Genomic DNA, 17,600 nt, shown 5'->3' on the forward strand with positions numbered 1-17,600 from the left:
CACTCAAACCTTTTTTGAGCAATGAACAAGCTCAGCATAAAGGACACAACAAGAAAAACCAGCACCCAGTCACCCTAAGTTAGGAGGATTCAAAGACAGGCTCACTAGTAAATGTATGCATTTTAATGCTTTTGCTGAGATATGAGATAATCTGATTCAAGCAATTTTGGAAACAAGAAAAGGATAGCTCTAGAGTGATGGTCAGGGGGGAGTCAGATGATGGAAGAATTGGCCCCAAAGCATCTCGTTTTCATTCAGTGACTTCCTGATGTCCAGCTCCAGTAGAGGTGATTGATGCCACAAAGAGCTTCAGACAATATGGTGCCATGCTAGAGATAATTTTGCCCAGAGTTAGAAGGATGGCACAACGTAGACCTTGGACCTGGTTGCAAAAAACTTCCTGTTAAGTACTCCGCATACTCAAAATGCTTAAAATGCAGCCCATGATTTCGCCTTTAGATTAATCCCAATGAGATAAGTTGGGCTTGGGAATTTCCCTCAAATTGGCATTTAAAAATGTTGATCTGCTAGAAAATAGCTCCCGAGGTTTTATAGAAATTCACTGAATTGATTCTATTTCTCAGGATTTTAAATTCACAATAAATTAGATGATCATTCTCCAAGTTCCCAAATGACAGGTTTCTCTGGTTGTGAAACTGGATTTGTCTTGGGGCCAAAGAAACTGATAACCATGGGGATCTTGATAGACCAAATTTCTATTTTCCTACAAATACACTCATTGAAAAAATTCAAGACTTTCATAGCTGAGAAAGAATAGTAACAGAACAGGTCTTTTTCTACAGCTTAACCATGTAGAGGGTGCTGGAGCATCTGGGGTTCAGGCATATTTTTGTAATGCTGGGTGTGCCTATGTGATTAGTTTCTAGTTCAGACTAAAGTTAACTTTTGAAACAATGCTCCTTAGATTATAGTTTATGGACTTTCACTTGCTTTCCAGAGCAGTCTCTCTAAGCAAAGCGACTTCCAAAAGTTCATGGAAAGAATACGTTAAAATTAATTTATTTGCGGGCAAAACATTTTCAGATCCTTGCATATAGTTTCTTCACAATACACATTTCTCATGAAATTTTTTTTTTGGAAACGCATACTTTTGGATTTCAAAAGAAATGCAGCAAAAATAAACTTAGCCTTTAGCCCCATTTTCCATGAATTTTTTTAAGTCCCCTCATATTTGTGTGAGTCCAGTTAAGTTTTGATCTCCATTGACTTGGCAGCACTATACATTCTTCAGAATTTGGACTGACTCAGGACTCACACATCCAGGACTTCAGGGTCTGTTTGATGCGGAGGAAGGAGCAAGGAAACAAAGAGGAAGGGCCAAGAACTCCAGCTCATGAGACAGTTCAAAGTGGTTCATCCCAGAAGGCCTACATTCAGACAGCACTGACATCCAAAAAGGGAACAGAAGTCTCCAGTGATAGGGTTCTATCCATCATTATAGTGACACCTGCCCCACAGTGCCCTAGCCCAGTAGCTCTCAACCATGACTACATATTAGAGTCATGTTGAAAACTTTTTTTAAAACAAAAATACCCAAGCCCAAACCTCACCCAGCTATTCTGATTTAACTGGTCAGGGGTGTAGCCTAGGGATGGCATCCTAAAAGTTGCTCTGGGACGTTCAGTGCAAGTCAGTGTAGTGTCTTAATGCCAGAAACCTATGAATAGTACTTTGAATGGCAGCAATGAATTTCACAGAGGATCTTGAAATGTAGGGGTTGGTTTGCATTATTCAGGTGGGCTTCTAAGGCAACCACAAGGTTCTTTATGCAAGAAACACAGAGATTTAACGCACAGAGAAGGAAAGGTGACACAAGAGAGGGCAGATCGAGATCTGAAGATGTTTGTTGTAAAGACGGGAGTGAGGTGACCTTGAACCTATTCATTTTGCATTTGTGGTTTTTAAAAATTTCAGAGTAACACCAACAGCAGTTAATTTTCATTGTGAAACATTTTCTTCAGAGCAAATGCTGCTGGTTGCTGTCTTGCCCTTCCCAAGTAGAGTCCCTCTTTCTAGGACAAAACTTCCTGATGTACAGTCTTGGACCGTCCATATGATTGTCCCCAAAAAAGGAAAATGGGTGAATCTCAGATCACCTGGGGAAAAAACCTTCCTTTGGAATTTTTATCTGATCTATTTACTTCCTACTTTCCAATATCTTTTAAAAATATGATTTTCACATTGCATTCATAGCAGACCTGCTACTAATCAAAAACAGAAATTGCCATTATCGTAAGTTAATTCTATAAACAATGTTTATATAGAATAGTCAAGATTTTCAGTGTTCTTCTATTCCATTGTTACTGATGATTCTCATCTAGTTAAATTTTTCCACATATGTTTACAACCAAGATTTAATTCATTGACAAGCATGTTTACAGTATGAATTTTCATCATTCATAGCATTTGCTATTGTGAGCTTTCCTCTGTGACCAAGATAAAATTTGCCCATTTAAGTTTTGCACATCTAAATTTAGTCATTCTTCAGTAAAGTTTTAGCCTCTAAAATATTTTAGCAAATACAGTCTCAAATTGTAATTTTTATTTTTTTCTTGCCAGAGATATCTACTGTAAGCTCAACAAATGATTGTCTCCACCACATCTTCCTGAACATCTCAGAAAATCATGTGCAGTTCTCCCCAAGTGTTCCAGAATGTTTCACTATCTAATGGTTTATCCAATGCACATTATGAGTTGGTCTACTGCATTTCTTACAACTTCTTCCATAAATTGCTAATCTACATCGTAATAATCTTCAATGTTGGCAGTGCAAAGAGCAAAATGATGAAACTGAAGTGGTAGGCTTTTAGAGGCCAGATCAACAAGCCTTGCATCATGACTGGAACACAAAGACCTTGGTGATTGAAACAGCCCTAAGGACAGCTCATCTCAGCCGCAATGTCCTTCCTCCTCTCTATGGCGGCTTCCTCCAGAAAAAGCTTTCTCTGATTAGTCATGGCTGTTCTACTCACAACTTCACGTATCTGAATCCATTTAGAGCTTTCCTAGCTCCTCTTTTATGAATCAGGACTTATCAACTTCAATTTCTGCCATGAATTCCCTTATCTTTATAAAGGATCTATTTATTTGAAAGGCACAGCAAAAGGCACAGAGAAGAAAGACAGAAAGGGAAGAGAGAGCGGGAACGAGAGAGAGAGAGACAAGAGACCTTCCACCAAAGGTTCATTCCCCAAATGACCACAACAGCTAGGTCTGGTTCATGATGAAACCATGAGTCAGAGCCCCATTCAGGTCACCCAACTAGGTCGTAGGGCCCCAGGTGCTTGAGACACCTTCTACTGTTCCCCCAGGTGTATTAGCAGAGAGCTGGATTGGCAATGTAGTAGACTGGACTCCAACCAGCGTTTTGATATGGGATGCCAGGGTTATAAAGAGTGGCTTAACATGCTACACTGAAACTGGCCTATCTTTTTTGATATTACATATGGATTCAAGTTCCCCAAAGGGTTATGACTAATCTAACATGATTTGAAGGCTACAAGGGCCCTAGTTCAGGGAATACTGTTTAGGACTAACCATGTGTTTCTCAAAATGTGATCCTCTAATCACCTCGAGATCTGAGGACTACACCTGCTGTATTCCCCAGGCCTTTCCCTGGATTGTCCATTCCCCAACCACAAGAGAACCTAGGAAAGAGACTAGAAGAGCTCCCTGTGGTCTGAAAAGACTTTATGCCATGGGAAAGCATCTTGGCAAAGCTGAAAAACTCTTGCATTGGACCAGCCACAACCCGATTCCATAGCCTACTAAGGCTCCTGAGGGAGATTCTAGATTCTCTGAGTCTTGTTTCCTTACCTTTCAAATAGCAAATTATATCTACATCACAGGGGGAAAACAGCACAATTAAAGGATCTGGCACACAACAGGTGTGTTTTACTCATATTTGTATATTGTCCCTGTTCTTTTAAGGATAAGTCTATGGTGTCCCCATACACAGAGAAACGAAAGCAAAATAACAGTGTATGTATGGCCAGAACCAAGCAAAACACATGCACTAAAACCAGGAAATAAGTGAATAAATTTGCCAGCCAGGGATGTTTTTCTCCCTGCCAAGTCTGATTTTCTCAGAGATTCTGTGTTTCTGCGGATAACTCGGCAACCACTCAATCCAGATATAGTCTCTCAGGCAGGCAACATGTTTCCAGTCAAAATGCTCACTTGCACTTCAAGTTTTCAATCCCCTGCTGCTACTTTCTGCAAACTTAATTAATTAGTTTCAGCTAACATTTGTTCAACCTCATGCAGCAATGGGAGACTGAAGGAAATGGGCTCTCATGAATTAAAAACATTTCAAAATATTGTCTTCTCCCAAGAAAACATTTCTTTTTTTAAAGCTAACACTCCATTTGGATAACTTTAAGGATTCAAAAGAAAACAAACAAGGATGTTCCAATTAATGTTGATTGTCTTTAACTGTTTCACTGCCTGCCAGCCAGCCACGCTATTGTTACCCGAAGCACTGGTATTCTCTTGATAGGCAACAGATCCTCTACCTATCCATCTCATTTTGCCAATGCAATTATATCACATTTGGTCCTGGTGTAAAATTGCCTGCCACACACTCCATCAGGCAGCAAATTAAGATGTGCCGGAAACCTACATGATAACATTGTCTTAGAAAATTAGACACTCAAGTGCCGTATTGAAGACAATGATGTGTAGCAAGAGGATCTAGTAAATTTTTCTTTTTCTTACTGATTTGGTTGTTTCACTACCGAGACATAATTACATTGGCAAAGACTAAATAATAAAAGGAGTGACTAGGAAAAGTCCCAGCAGCAAATGGCGCCTTAACTCAAAAGATTAACCTAGGGGACTCAGATTGGAGCATTGTGATATGTTGGCTTAGTTAACAGCCACTGATGAGGTGTAGTAAGTCTGGAGTGGGGGGCAGGGGAAGAAGGGGTTCCTGCAGTAATCACATGGTAGGAGACAGCACCCACTGCCCCCTCCTCCCGGGATCTGCATGGTTTTCACATAAGGTTTCTTTATAAAGAATATCAATAATCGCTTCTCAGCCTTTTGGCTAAGATCAAGTGTAGAATATCAGTAAAATTTACTCTGACTCTGGTGCACAACTCATGAAGGTCTCTTCAGTGCTGTGCAAATGACATCATCATCATCACTGTTGTGAATCACGTAGTAGAAAGAGTTTTGAATTAGGTGAACTGGGTCTTAATTATAGCTTTGCTTATAAACTGTATCAAGTCACTCCCTTGAAGGTAAAGAAGGAGCACGATGACAAAGTGAAAGATTCAACACTGAGGGACACTTCAACAGGTTCTGTGAGGTTATTAGAATGCCCAGCATGAGTGGAACGATCACAGGGTTGGGTGTCTTTCTCCTAGCTGTAATTTCGTCATATAAGCTCCCAGGTATTCCCAGATCTAAAGTCTGTCACCAGCACTGAGGACCCCTAGCTGAACCCTGGGGAAATGTGAAAGTGCACCTCAACCCTTGGATCACAAGTTCAGTACCTTTAACTTCCAAGACATGTGAGGGAGTGACTGCTTTTAGAGATTCCTGTCATAGTGATACTGATGACAGACACTAGAAAATTAGACCTCTTGCCTTAATTCTGCACTCAACTCATACTGGCAATAGTCATCTATGTAAAAATATCTTCATTTGTGACTAGCTATAATAGGTGGGATCATTAACATTATGTTTAATATATTAGATTATCTTTGTTACAATCTTTCTTTGATTATGCTCAATTCTAGTGATGTCTTACTCATGGGTATGTTTACACATGTTCTTAGATATGGCATCATCTCTCTATATACACATACATTTATGTTTATATATGCAAAATCCACGTATATATTCTCTTTCAAATAGCTGCATATTAAATATACATATATACACATAACAAGCAAGTAGCTGAACAAAATTGCAAGTATGTATATATATGTAAATGTGAATATATATTCATAGAGGTACACAAAGAATAGACAGCTAGCTGTGCACCGGTTACCAGTAAAGATCCCCTTCTTAATAAAATAGCAGATTTTCTTGGAGATAATAATACACCCAACCAAGAAACTTTACATGCGACATTCCTTGCAAGTTAGCATGGCTGTTAACTGCTGAGTCATGCGATATAGCAGAGGCTGTGGGATGGAGTTTCAGGCTGAGTGACAAGGCAGACTGTCTCAGTCCAAGTCTAGTTTCCCCTTGCTTTTCCTCCTCTGTCTGAGGAGCACAGGTGCTGGAGTTGAAAAGAACCAACTCGCTTGTGATTCATGCTAAGGAAAGGCCAAAGGGGGGAAAAAGAGAAAGACCAGGCCTCTATTCTCACCAAGATTACCAAATTAGCTTTTTTTTTTTTAATTATTTTGCATTATGTGACAGTTTCATAGGCTCTGGGATTCCCCACCCCACCCCTCCCCATGCCCCTCCCCCACGGTGGACCCCCCCCACCCCGTTGCAGCATTACAGTTCAAATTCAATCAAGATTCTTCCCTTGCAAACAGATGCCAAGCACATAGTCCAGCTGCTCATTGTCCAGATGGAATGTACAGCTTCTTGGGGAGACTATTTAGCTGCAATCAACCCCTAGTGGTTTTAATATTTCTCTAGTTATGAATCACTGCCAGTCTCGCCACTCCCAGTTCGATGAGGTCGTTGCAGAGTTCACTGGTTGACACTGTCCATCATAGAGTCTTCATTCACCCAGTTTTTGCTGCCAACATATATCTGAGATGGTTGATTGACCCGTTCTGTCCTCTGTCTTTTCTTGGCTAGGGGTTGACGCAAGTGCCGAGTACGTGCTAGGCAGAACCAACCTAGTCTGCAACACCCACTGGTTCCAGAGCAACTCCAGTCCGAAAACAAACCAGCCCAGGAATTGCACCTACAAGCTGATTGTGGCGATGACCAGCTGGACCAAATTAGCTTTGTGTTATCCACTTTTGTCCTTCTCCTAATCCGAGGAAGAGAACACCCCTTATTTTTCAAGCCACTGTTTCGAAGCCTCTGTTCTCAGCAGTCAACAGGAATTCCCAACTGGTGCCAGAGGAACATTGATCCTTACCCTCGAGGCATTTATAGTGTTACTGACAAAACAAGGTAGGCATTTATGTTTGATCTGATTTAACAACACAGACATGTGTAGGACTGAGCGCTACTACAAACCATGCAACCTATAAACGCTAAAGAAATTCACCAAAGAGACATAAGGGTAGGGTCGGGATCTGAGACAACATTTCCATAATGCGAGAAAGACCTGAGCTGACACTCCAGTGTGGAGAGAGGTTAAAAACCAGAGACTCAGGGAAAGAGTTACAGGAGAGTAATAGAACAAGAATCAGTGAAAAAGAAAAGTATCATTCTCTGATGGGCTCAACTGGAGGAGGACAGACCATGGGGTAGTTGGAGATGAGTTCGTATGGGATGAGGTGACAACAGCCTTGTAAATTAGCTATGGAATTAGCACTCCTGACAGTGGGTAACTACTACTCCCTGATGACTCAGGCAGCCTTTTGCTACTCTCTAATTTTGTGTTTGCCATTGCCAATAACATCATTTCATCAGCCACCCCAATTGATCCCATATTTATTTCCCATCTAAAACCAGAACTCATCATTTCCCTTTATCAGCAGACGAAGGGTGCTATCAGCCATCCTGCTTTCTATGATAGAAATTTTCTAATTACCTTTGACTTATTTTTTTCTCCCCAATTCCTATGTCCAACCCCAATCCTTCCTTCCTTCAAAATGTCTTCAGTCTCTCTCTTTCCATCATCACAACTGTGGCTGCTTTGATCTGTTTCCTACAAGCATCTTCTAACAAATCTCCACCCACCACTGCACAAGCCACAGCTCTCCCTGTTGTAGTCACCAACGCCAGAAAAATGTTCCCAGATAGTTATTTTAATTGTTTGACCCCACCAGCACTCTTCAAGAACCTAAATTTCTCCATTGGCCTTTTTTGGGGTTCTACAACCCATCTATCATCCAATCCATTCACCTCATTTCCCACCACATGGGAAACTGAAACCACTGCACCTCCAGATCTCCCCTCCCTAAGCCCTACCTCATTCAATACTCATACCCAGTTCTCAGCCCTGATTTCCTTTTTTGATTGTCTCAAAGCTATTCCAGCCTTGGGCCCAGTGTGGTAGCCTAGCAGCCAAAGTCCTCACCTTGAATGTGCCAGTTCGTGTCCCACTGGCCCCACTTCCCACCCAGCTTTCCGCTCGTGGCCTGAAAAAGCAGCCAATGACAGACCAAAGCCTTGGGAACCTACACCTATGTGGGAGACCTGGAAGAAGCTCCAGACTCCTGGTTTCAGATCAGCTCAGCTCTAGCCATTGCAGCTGCTTGGGGAATGAATCACCAGACAGAAGATCTTCCTCTCTGTCTCTCCTCCTCTCTGTATATCTGACTTTCCAATAGAAATAAACAGATTTTTTTATTTAAAAAAAACCTATTATCCCCTTTTTTTAAATTTTTATTTTTAGTGATATGGTTCCATAGGCACAGGAATTTCCCCTCTCACATCCTGCCATTCGTAACATTCACGCAAGTAATCTCTTTCTCAAAAGTTACTTCGATCAACACTGAGCTCCCCTTTTCTCAGTTCCTACTCCATTGACCATTTTTATCACACAATGTATTATTTTTTCATTCTTTTTGTGTTTAAGCTTGATAGCCAGATAGATTTTAAAAGATTGTAAGGGCTCTGAAAACTTGTCTCACTTTGCTGTGAGCTCATAGATCTCAGATGCCCCTAGGAAATACGTTCTTGTTTCCCCTATAAAAAGTCACCCAGTGTTCCTCAGGGAGAATCCAATTACACAACCTGCAACAGAGCAGATACTCAGAAGATGTTGATCAGTAATTCACTAAATTTTTCTAATATGGTGTTAGGCTAATGAAAATTCAATAAATACGTGTTGATCATTCCATATGAATAATCAACTAATGGAGACTCGCAGAGGATGCTTTGGGGACAGTGACCATCTGTATCCATATCCATAAATGTTGACTGTGCCATGAGAGCTCTAGGTATGTTAAGCCAGTACAGCTTACATTAACTGTAAAACCTAAAAGTTCTCTTGTTATGTAGAATTTGCTATGGCTTAATGATTATTGATTATAGTTTCGCTAATCTCCATTCACAGACAGATTTACCTTGAATTGCTGAATAATTAACTACACCATTGTTCAAAAGGCAGTAATTATTTCTAGCTGAAAACTGAGAGGTATGGAACTGAACCAGGTGTGCCTATCGAAAATTCCTAATGAATCCTGAAAATGGATATTACCCCTTTTCATTTATCTGATGCACTCTATGTTACCATAGTTTTTTCTTTTGATTGAAGGGAATAGTTCAATTACCAGGCACAAAGAGAGAACCCATTTAAAGATGAATTTAAAGTAGGAGAAGTGTATCTTCAAAGAAATGATTCATAATCTTATCAATTATTGACCTCCACTAGTTTTGTAAAAACAAGAAAAATAAACATTTAGTCAATAAACACACATCCTTGAATATTTATTATTACTACATCAACTACTCCACTTTGTTTTAACAGGTCATATGATACATCAGAAAAAGCTCTGGATAATGTGTTTTTAAAATTTTCCTTTTATCTTGGCATCACTAAATGATTGGGAGTATTCTCTATTAAGTTCTTTAACGACAATATCCTTTTCTCTTCCAGATGGCTTTGAAGTCTTCTACCACCTATTACAAGTATTTGGATTCTTCCCCAGCAAGGGTGGGCAGGAAGCCAACACAAGCCACCAGGTGCCAATATTACACCTGACAAATTAGCCACACGACTGGAAAAGGGTGGGTCCATCCTCCTGTTAGAGGTTCATTTCCTCTCATTTTCCCATGAACAGGAAGTCATTGGAATGGGGAAAAAAAACTTTCCTTAAAGACTCATATGACTAAAGGTCTGAACTTGTTAACTCCTTGCTAACAAACAATTTGGAAGCAAATTCAAACTAATCAAAAGATTTTATTTACATTGACTTTTTTAACCCTGCTGATGACCTGGAGTCCAGGATGTAATGATTTATTTAACACTCAGGTTGTTGATGGGGCATGTGGTGCATGCCTTTTGCTATGATATAAAACAATTATAGCAGACAAAAGAGGCAAATCCACCACAGTTCTTACTCAAATCTTGGCATTCAAAGGGATCCTCATATGGGTCGATAGAAGTTATAGCAAAGGTACAAAACTGTGTTTAATTCATCCTATGCAACACGATTGATGAAAGAAGTTGATAAAAAATCATTGAGATTCCACAAAATACTACATTATATTCATGTAACTTGCAACTCTCACCTAAAGATCAGTAATTCAGCTCGATGAGTGTGAAGTCAAGCATAACAACAGGATGTCTTCCATCTGAGAAACAATCTGAGGAACAAACATGTATATTTAGACCTATTTTCACAGGTCCGGAGCAGTAGTCTAGTGGCTAAAATCCTCACCTTGCATGCCGGGATCCCATATGGGCATCAGTTCTAATCCCAGCAGCCCCACTTCCCATCCAGCTCCCTGCTTGTGGCTGGGAAAGCAATCAAGGACCCTGCACCCATGTGGGAGACACAGAAGAGGCTCTGGGTTCCTGGCTTCAGATCGGCACAGCTCCAGCCATTGCAGCTACTTGGGGAGTGAATCAATGAATGGAAGAGCCTCCTCTCTCTGTATGTCTGACTTTCCAACAAAAATAAAATAAATCTGAGACATATTTTAATGTTATCAGTAGGAATAACCGCTATGACACCATATGTATGATAAAATATACAGGGGCCCGGCTCATCTTAGTGGTCAAAATGCTTGTGTCCTGTATTGGTACCTGAAGTCAACACCCAGCTTGTCCTGATTCCAGCTTCCTGCTACTGCAAAACCTGGGAGGTAGCAAGGACGGCTCCAGTGATTGGGTCTCTGCAACCTACAAAGGAGATCGGGATTGGGTTCCCAGCTCCCGCCTTCAGCAACTGGATGGTATCAGGGAGGAAGGCAGTGGACAGCAGCTTTCTCTCTCTCCGTACCTCTCAAACGTTTTTTTTTTTTTTAATGTATATATATGCTTTAAAACTAGCATAAAAATGAAAAGTATAATGTACACAATGTACTTAGCATGGTACTAACATGTTTCCTCAATGATCTTTATAATATTCGTTCATCTTAATTCTTACACCCAATCAACATCCTGAATATTTTTTCATTCTAATATTCTTTTATTGTATATTTATTTTATAATAAACAACATGGGGCATAATTTTTAAATGTTTGCTAGCCATCTGTATTTCTTCTGAATATTGCTTGTTTTACTTTTTTCCCTACTTTAAAAGTGAGTTGTGTCATTCTCATTAACTTCTAAGCATTCTTTGACTGTTGGATGTTAGTCCTTCTTTTCTGTAATGTATAAATGAAACATTTTGTCCCAACATGACACGTTTTTAACTATTTAAAGTTTTTTTTTTTAATGAGGTCAAATCTGCCAGGTTTTTCCTTAATGCCCTCAGGATCTTCCATACTGTGTAACCTATTAACCCAAGATTATTTTTTAAAAGATTCATTCATATTTCCTTCTACTACTTGTGTAGAATTGATTTTTATGTTTAGAGTTTTAATTCATCTGGAATTTATTTTTGTGTATAACAAGAGTCCAGATGGAGAGCCAGTTGTCCCGATACCATTTCCCGAATGGTGTACTGTTGAGTCACTGCTTTGAAATGCCTCCATGTTATCTGTTAAATGTTGCTGTACTGCTAGATCTGCTTCTGAACTCTAATCTTTTTGGTTAATTGATTCCTCAATCACTAGGCCTCTTTACTAAGTCATTTAAGATATATAGATTGGTCTCATAACTACGAGGCAAGCCTCCACTCATTCAAAATTTCTTGTTTCATGGTTATTGTCATGTGCTTCTTTACCAAATGAACATGAAAGTCAGCTGCTGAAGCTCCATTAAACATCCCAATACAAATGAGATTGCACTTCAATTTATAGAAAAACTGAGTAAAATTTTACATCTTAAATGGCTTCAATTTAAAGTTCAGTGTTTCATGAGATGCAATAACATATTTCGTAAACACTTTTAAAATTATGCTACTATAATACAGGGAATTTATTGTAACTGTTCTTGGTATATTATAACCAGACTTTCAAAAATATTCATTCGTTTGAAAGGTAGAATCACAGATAAGGGGGAAAGAATCAGAGACAGAGAAAGAGAGAGATCTCCATCTGCTGGTTCTCTCATTAATGGGTTGCACTAATTAGGCAGGGCCAAGACAATATCAGGAGTCAGAAACTCCATTTAGTCTCCCACATGGGTGGCAGGGACTCAAGTATTTAATTCATCATCTGCTACTTCCCAGGCATGTTAGCAAGGAGCTGCATCAGAAATAGAACAAGAGAATATAAACCAACACTCCAATATGGCATGCAAGCATCCCAACCAATAGTTTAGCCAGCGATCCATCTCCAACAGATCAAGACTTTGATGAAATAAATGGAAACACTTCTTTTCAATTTGGTAAAAGATCAACCAAACAGCTCCCTGTTCTATTCAGGAAACTAGTGTGTATGAGGATACAGAGATGTGAATCACATGGACCCTGTCTTTGGAAACTTACAATCTAGTTAAGATGAGACATATGATAAGAATGTAAGTCGCATGGATGTACACATGTTGATTCAAGGCAGCTTATACTAAGATAAGTTACTATAGCCAATAAGAGTTTAAGACAGGAGGTACAAGGTAGGAAACTTAGGGAGTCTCTCATTTTACCGAAGAGAACATTATGACCCAAGAAGGTTTGGTCACCAAGTTCAGTAGTAATAGAAAACATTAGATCTGCTCATTCCCATCCCAGGACCTGTTTACTGCATTAGGCGATCTCTCCTTTTGACATCTATTTATTGACCATTTCAGAATAATCTAGAAACAGAAGAGTCCTTTCAAAAACTCTCACTTATCTATAACTGTCAATACACACAAACTAATTGCTAAAATCAGTTAAAAATGAAAAGGTTGCATTCAAACTCTATTACAAGAATTTCTTTTGATCTATATGACATCAAATACCAGATATTAATGATATTTCACTTGTCAACCAATGGTTTGACATTAGAACACATAGCCCCTGCCTAAGGATATTTAAAAGGAGGGAATGTTTTTGCTCCTTCAGACAATTTGTCCCCATGTCATATTTGAAAGCCCTCAGGTAACAAACCCTAAGACCCACAGGAATCCTTACACCTGTGGAGAAGAGATTTCTAAAACTCCACATCAAATCCACTTTTGATTTTCCCTTGAGTTTTCTGTCAATGTTAGGCAGGTAACATATTTCAGCTTTTAAGCCATGAAGTGATCTTTTTTTAGAAAAAAAAATGCACTCACAGCTTTAATCTTATATTTCCACGCGTATTGAGTTAAATGTTGTAAAACTATCAATTCTGTCAAAACCTAGCAAAGAGAAAACAAGACACCATGCAATCTTAATGTCCAAACTGACTAGTGATTATCAGAAATTAAATGTGCAGGAATTCCAAATCTTTTTTGATTTGAGATGTCTAGATAACTTTTGTTTTTCCATAATTGTATGAGGTTTCTACATAGTATTTAAGAATCAATTATATTGCAATTGATGTAATTAACTCTAATAATCCATTAAAAGTCAGTAGGAGGGCTATTCAAGTCAATAGAAAAGAAGGAGTATATTATGAAGGTGTTATTAACCTATACAGAATTTTACCAGACATTTTCTTTTCTTACATAATAAATACACAGTGGTTAGGAAGGCTGTCATTATAGTTTAATGTGAACAATAGTCCATCACTTCCTTTCCTATGCAACCCTTAACTAATTCCATGTACCATGCACAAGTAAAATGAAACCTTTTCTAATCAGGGTACAGTCATATCAATCATCTGCTAGTCCACGATTAAAGAAGAGGGCCTTTCCTAACGAAGGGGAAGGGGATGGGGGAAGAGCCGAAGTTTCAGACCCACCTTTTCTCTCAGTTGACAAGTCCCAGTTTCTGATGGTTGTCTGTACCACTCAACTAATCAAAGAATAAACATCCATCCTGAAACTTCTATTTAGAATACTTTGGCAGCCATTCAATTACTGCTGAAAGCATGGCAAGTGTTGCCTTGAACATCAGGTAAACCTGGAAGCATTCTGGTCTTATGAATTAAATGAGATACAAACTCCTCAGCTCCACATCATTCCACTTGTCCACTCTTGCTTTTCAGGGGTCTCTTTTTATTTCTAATCCTTATCTTTGATGTCCCAGAGACATTTGAAATCAGAAATCTCAACAGAACTGGCCTGACTATGGCTAGGACTGCCTCCAGTTAAACAAACAGCAACCACTACCTAGAGAAATGCCCTCCACACAAGGACCAGTTCTGACTGGTAAGGACTCTGCCAGAGCCTGGATGTGTGACCCAGAGACCATCCACCCTTTACCTCCTCCTCTGTAAAATGGGTGGAAAAGTGCCCACATCCTAAGCCTATGATTAAAGGAATCCCCTTGAGTTAGGACCAATGTAGAGACACATACAAAATAATCCTTTAAAATCATAAAATAAGCCACAAATCTGAAAGCATGTTTGTGCTTTTAGAATTGCTTAAAGTCCTGAAATGTTTTTTAAAGTCAACTCTAGGCTGAGGAGCACTGGTAAAAAGGACTGGCATTCACTGAGCACTGGAAAGCCTTCCGGGATACAAACAATTACAATATGAGGTTCAAATGTTGAGCAACTTCAGCCCTACCTCGAGAACACAAACACCTAGAAAAACATCAAGGATCAGAAGGTTCTGTGTGTCAAAGCCAGAACAGCAGCACGCAAGGAACACCTCTCCTTGTGTTCCCGTGGAGTCACAAGCCAGGTGCAGCTCCACATGGCCCCGGAAAGAAATTGTGGCTCACTCTGACTTCCGGATAAAGCACGTCTTGTTGCTGTCCTCTTTGCCTTATGCATGAACCTCCTTCTGAGGACTCAGGGAACCCCTGAAAATCCTGTATCTGCTCCTGGAACACTGGGCCTCACCCTGAAGTTGGCATCTCACCAAAGAGCTCATGTCAGATATGGCACACACAAAAAATCTCTTTTCATGCTGGAGAACTCCTGCTTTCTGTGGTCAGATAAAGACTGAACAAGCCAGCCACAGGCTTAGGCAGCCACAGGGACTAGAATATGAGACTCACCCTCTGAAGGTTTCCCTTTGAAACTCCTCCCCAAGCTAGTCCCTGAGAGAGCTTCAAAGTCACGGCAACTTTCTGTGTGCCTGCGAGGAGATACGGAATGTCACCTTCCTTTTTTTCTGAAACCCCCACTGGCACTTTGTACTGGTCCCAAGAACACAGAGAAAAAACACCTAGTCCCAGAGTCAAGAGGCCTGGGTTGTCGCTCTACCTCTGCCAGTGACAACTGGGAGGGCCCCTCTCTTCTTTGGCCACATCCTTTTCCAAAGAGGAATATCTGGGGGGACTGACTTTCTCACCGTTTCACAGGGTTCATGCGAGGGCTGGATTAAAAAGTCCTTTGAAAAAGTCCAAAATATCCCCAAAATTTAAGAATAGAACATTAAACTCCAAAGTGAAGTTTTCCACCTCTCAACGATCCCTTTTGATGCGGAATCTTATCATTTCACTCACTCTCATGAGTGACCGTCCTCTGATGAGTCCTCATCACCCATTGCTTTCCAGAGAAACATTTGCACAACTAGGTAGCAGGGCACTGTTAAAATGTCTCTGGTTTTCACAGTTGAGTGTTCTCTCTCTCTCTTTCTCTCTTTCTCTCTTTTGTCTCTCTCTCTCTCTCTCTCTCTCTCTCTCTCTCTCTATCTCTCTCTCTCTGCCTGCAGAATCTTGCTGCTACATCAGTGATCTTCCAGCCTCAGCTTCCATCTGCCCACACAGATCTGGAGGTACCCAAGAACATCTGAGCCCCAATCACATTCACGTGACATCTTTGTTCAGGGCAAAATTTACTTAAGAGGGGAAAAAAATCCCTCAACCAGGAAATACAATTTTTACAGCTATTTCATCCTCCCCTCACGTGGCACTGGGACATGGCTTGAAAGAACATTCTTGCGGTATTTCCAGTTCTTTTCCTTTAGGTCTGCAAACAGGAGTAGTCCAGCCAAGGGGAAACTACTCCCCAGCAGAGCAGCTCTTCAAAGGGGACTTCTTCAGGCAGGAAAAGGGAACGTCTGATACCGAGCTGAATAAACAGACTCATCAAGCTGAGTGCCAGATTGGAAAACCAGGCGTTTTCTGCTCACAATCCTCCAACCACACACTGTGTGATGGCTAGCAGCCTGTCCCGTAGTTTTTTTGTCTTTTGTCGCTGTTTTTCTCTTCCATCCTATTCATTCTTTCGGTTTCTTCTTCAGATTTCATTGTCCTGGGAGTATCACTGTTGTTTTTCTGATTAAGGCTCAACAGCATTCAAAGCCTGTTCCAGACTCTTCTATCATGTCTACCTATGTTGTTCACTTACTCTCTGAACACTGATGTTTCCCCAGGGTCAGGGTCACCAGCCTGGCCTTGGAAAGGAGCTTGTTTTAAAGGCAGACCAGATGCTTCACACACACGATGCTACAAATGCTGGAACACCAACTGAGACCATCTAGAGCTCGAATGACCTGCACCAGGGGCCGTTATTTTTGGACAAAACTGCAGACATATACACTCAGAAAGTGTCCACTTCAAACATTGATAGACTCCAATCCTATTCACAATTTGACCTGGTGTCTCAGTCTATAGAAGTAATTTAAAATATTAATACACATATTTATATACAATTAGTTGTTCCATTCAAATAACTGGCTAGTGACGAAATTCCAAAACATGTGTCACAACAGGGCTTGAACTCAAAAATAAGACTTTGTTCTGTCCTGAAAAAATTGTACTTTTCCTTTCAGCTTTAAACAAGAACACCAGTAAGTGGTATGGTTCTTTTGATAATCTGAACCATAGCTACTTTCAGAAGCTCCTTGCCCCTAGTTTCTCCCCAGCCTATTCCTGGCCATTACAGCCATTTGAGGGGGTGAGTCAGTGCATGAATGATCTCCTGCTCTCTCTGTCTCGTCTCTCTTTCTTCCCCTCTCTCTGAAATTTTGATTTTCAAAGAAACTAGTAAATCTTAAAAAATAAATAAAATAAGGAGATTTGTTAAGTTTCTACTTGATCCGTAAGAATCGGTGATATCCAAAGCATTTCTAGTGCTTTTTTTCCAATAATGTATGCTTAACTTAAGCACTCAGTCACATGCCACTTTCCCATCAATATTTGTGCATAGAAATTTATCTTCTCCAAGACTGGTTCCACCATGCAATTCACATCTTCTGAATGTCTGCCTATCCTGAATGTTTGTCAGTAATTACTAAGATCTAATCATAGGACAATCCTTGTAGTCATTGACCATGATCATCAACACCCAGTTTAATCTTGATTTAGGACATGTACTTTAGCATTTTCTTATAGCAGTGTTGTACCTACCTTTGAGGAATAAGAAAACATTTTAACTCAGCCATTCAGATGCCCTCTGTCACATAACATCAGGAT

General features: G+C 40.1%; 1 long non-coding RNA gene and 1 pseudogene across 1 annotated transcript in view; one reads left to right on the top strand and one right to left on the bottom strand.

The window, feature by feature from the left end:
• LOC131481243 (uncharacterized) overlaps nucleotides 1-17,600 on the bottom strand; it is a 96,131-nt gene that overhangs the window by 43,193 nt on the left and 35,338 nt on the right. The gene's annotated exons all lie outside the window — the stretch shown is intronic.
• On the top strand, nucleotides 5,049-5,225 carry LOC118759206 (U2 spliceosomal RNA; annotated as a pseudogene).

Source organism: Ochotona princeps, chromosome 10 (assembly GCF_030435755.1).
Source record: "Ochotona princeps isolate mOchPri1 chromosome 10, mOchPri1.hap1, whole genome shotgun sequence".
Lineage (NCBI taxonomy): Eukaryota > Metazoa > Chordata > Mammalia > Lagomorpha > Ochotonidae > Ochotona > Ochotona princeps.